Here is a 3,776-nt window from a genome sequence, read left to right on the forward strand (position 1 = left end):
TAAGCATGACTGGACACCAAAGGCTTTTTACAGCTCAAATGAGTTTTTAAAGGTGTGATCAAAAAATATGGCAGTTCATAATTAACATTCTTGATATAACACTACCCATATATGTTTCTTTCATAGAAAGCATCCTCTTATGCCCTAGATTATTCCCCTGTCCCCAAATTTTATTTTCCTCTAGTACTAAAAGGTGTTATTAGTTGGTTTGTCAGTTACAATATGTGCTGCTGTAACAGGAGGAGTGCAACCAGGAATCAACTCACATTCTTAAACTTTAACCAGCGCAAAAAAAAATGGATAAATGAAAATAATAGATTACTTTCAGGTTCCAAAACAATAGCTTCATTGACTTGCAAATTAAATTTTGAAAAGTGTAATATGTTTTTGATCTGTGCCCAGGAAAAACAATTGACACTAATAAATTCCTCACTCTCTAAAATACAATGTAGTAGGTGTCACCTGGTTCCTTTTAATGTAATAACTAAACAATTAACGTCACTGCAAACTGCATCCACCCATCAGCTGATTATAATAACTTTAAACCGATATCTTGGTCAGTATTACAGCTGTGTAGCCTAGCAACCAAGGTTGCTAATATCGGTATTTTTTCAACAGAAGTTTTACAGCATAACAAAAACTTGCTGGAAAAACAAAGTCAGCAGCATGAATCAAATAAGGATTTGAGGGAAGAGAACATCATGCTTTCCAAGAAAGTACAAGGTAAACCCTGTATAAAGGCAACAAGTTTTACCTTCGTTTGTGCACTTATGCATCCTTACAGTCTGCTTAACCAAGATATCACTTTGACAGGGATAAAACAAATATTCCAAAAACTAAGCTAAATGTTTTCATATTCCTGATTAAGCTTGAGGTAGAGGGAAAAATGTTTTTATTCCAGGAGAACAATACATCACTAGCACACAGTTCTGTTAACTTTGACCCTGTCCTGATTCATATCACATTCAATTTGTTTGATACAAAGAAGGTATTTTTAGTTAGCACAACTTTGAGGAACCAACTACAAATAAATTAATTTAGAGTGTAAATTGTGGGCATTTTCAACCCTGACTACAAAACCATAACAATTACCCTCATAAATATTTCTCTCTGCTAAAGGAGACACAACATTCAGCACTCTTGTTCACCAATTTCACAAGTCTTTGGTTACACACTATGCAAAGGGGGAAAAGAACTTGTATGATCCCGACGAAATGGAGAAATTCTGTGATGTTTATGCTCCAGGCCTGTTTGAAGACATCTTCTAAGCTATCTTGAATGATGACAAACAACCTCCCTCAATTAAGAGGTGCAATCTCCAACGGATAAGAGTAGTTTCTCTTCTGCATAACCTCAGCTTTTTCAGAAATCAGGTATGGTCCCCATTTCCTACGAACAAAAAAAATGTTAAAACTACTGACATGCACCATAATAGAATTAAGCCACATTGAAGGATAAGGGAAAAGATGCCAACTTATATGTACACCACACTATTTTTTTCCTTCTTTCTTCCAAGAGAAATAATTTTTAAAAAAAGAAAAATAAGAAATCTGTCTCTGGTGATAACAGAATACAAATAAAACTTTGAAATTATTTGAAACTAGACTTGTTACATGTGAACAACCATCCACACACTCAGAGATTATTTGTCACGGGAAAAAATGATAGGATCTTTCAAAAAATTAATCATATTTATCTAATGATGTTTCATTGCCAGAAAAACTGTCCAATGCAAAAAGCAAATGGTCTTCAACTTAAATTAAGTGGAACAAGTTACTCCTCACTGATGTCTGGAATGGTCCTTGGATACAGTTGCCATCCTCACTCTATAAACAATTATGAGAAAGCTTTCGCCACAACAAACAAAGAAGAAGTGAGAAAAAAAGTGAAAATTGCAAAGGAGGTATAATAAAAAAGACCTTAAAAAATAAGCTTCCAAGGTCAATAATAGATTAATAAGAAAATACCCTTACTTTTACATTTTCAGTCCAAAGAAATGAATCTAAAAATACACTTCACTTGTGCCTTGTCTTGAATGCCCTATCGTGACTGGACAGCAGGGGCCTTTTGTATGCCTCTCCCTCAACCAGTCCAGCACTCAAATGCAGAAAGATACCTACAACTGAAAACAAAAAGTTTTTGGGATATTAAGAGGCAACTACCACCCTTGGTAACTTGAGAATAGGATTTATTTTGAGGAAGGGAAACACTAAGTTAATTATCAGTGACACAATTGACATGTCATGACCAAAAAAACAACCTCAGACATAAGATTTCCAGCTACATTTTTCTCTCTAAATAGTTAAAAAGGCATTGGTAAGCAGTCTTTTTTGTACAATGTCAAAGACCATAAATTATACATATCCAATGCTGTAATATTTGCAACTGCAACAAAAGATCTTAGTCAGAAACGTTTTTGAAAGGAACAAAAACTCATCCTACTCATTGAAGATGACATCCACTTCATACATGCACCAAGGAAGCCAACAAGCTCAATAACAAGTACATCATGGCACATGTGCACAGTGTTAGCAGACATCCATTGTATCATCCACGCTGTGCCTCAAAATGATGACTTTAAATTAAACCACCAGTCAGCAAGAGTAGTGATGCAAGATGGAGCAATCAGAGAGTGCCGGGGAGGAATTGATATTGACCACCTGTTGGGATATTTTCGGGTTGAACTGCCCAAATATTTTTCCTCCAGCTTCCTGTCTTCACTACCTGTTGAATACACACAAGTCAAATTTTCAAATATCCAGAACAGCTTTCAGAATCTCAGGTACACTTAATAAAGCCTTATAAAGTCCTATTTTAAAACTTCACAGTACACACTCAGCTAGTGCCTCCAATAAATTTTTAATACAGTCAAACCTGTATATAACAGCCCTGTATATAGCAGTCACCCTGGATATTACGGTCAAAAGACAACTTCCTAAGATTTTCAGTTGTCTTTTCTGCAAAGATGACCTGTATATAGCAGTCACCCTGTATATAACGGTCACCGGACATCTTCCCAAAATTTTCAATTGCCTTATATTATCTGCAAAGTTGCCCTGAATATAACAGTCACCTTGCCATTTCCCTAGGGTGACTGTTGAACACAGGTGTGACTGTAGAATAGTTGACAAATTTCTGAAAACAAAGAAAAATGAACTTTTTAATACTGCTACATTTTAAGCTTTTGAAGGTTAGCAAGTACATGCAAGTAGAATAAAAAATATTCAAATCAAGCTATACAATAAACGTATAGTAACAACATTTTATTCACTTGCTCTCAATAACTTGCTTTCAATTACCAAGGGTCTATTGGGATGCAGAGAGGCATGAAATGGAAAGTTTAAGAACGTCATGGTTGCTTGATGAGTTCCAGCAGTCTCTCCACAGCAAGAATGATTATGCAGCAGCCCTTGAACACACACTAGGAATGTGTTCTGAGCTTGAGGAATACATGAAAGAATTCCAACTGGTTGTAACTGGTGACTACCCCACCTGGAAATACAATAAAAAGCTAGTTGCAGAGGTAGCTACTTGGATGTAAAAAAAATACAGAAGCAAAGAGCAAAATAAAACAAAAGCACTAAAAAGATGAAAAGGGGAACAAAACATTAGTCTGATGAATAAAAAAATAATCTGTATAAAAAGACAAAACAATAGCCAAAGAATCTAGTCCATGGAGTGGTGTCCTCCAAGCACATAAGAAATAATTTTTAACACTTAATAACATTGATTAGGGCTGATAACAATACATTCATGCCTTCCTGAAATAAACCTAT

General features: G+C 35.3%; 1 long non-coding RNA gene across 1 annotated transcript; it reads right to left on the reverse strand.

Moving 5' to 3' along the window:
• Positions 1-3,492, reverse strand: LOC137994887 (uncharacterized). The gene is made up of 4 exons (XR_011122209.1): positions 3,300-3,492; positions 2,443-2,724; positions 1,974-2,122; positions 1-1,389 (listed from the first exon to the last, which is right to left on the reverse strand). It is a non-coding gene; the product is annotated as an uncharacterized lncRNA (long non-coding RNA).
• Between the last annotated feature and the right edge of the window lie 284 nt (positions 3,493-3,776).

The sequence above is a fragment of the Montipora foliosa genome, chromosome 3 (assembly GCF_036669935.1).
Source record: "Montipora foliosa isolate CH-2021 chromosome 3, ASM3666993v2, whole genome shotgun sequence".
NCBI lineage: Eukaryota > Metazoa > Cnidaria > Anthozoa > Scleractinia > Acroporidae > Montipora > Montipora foliosa.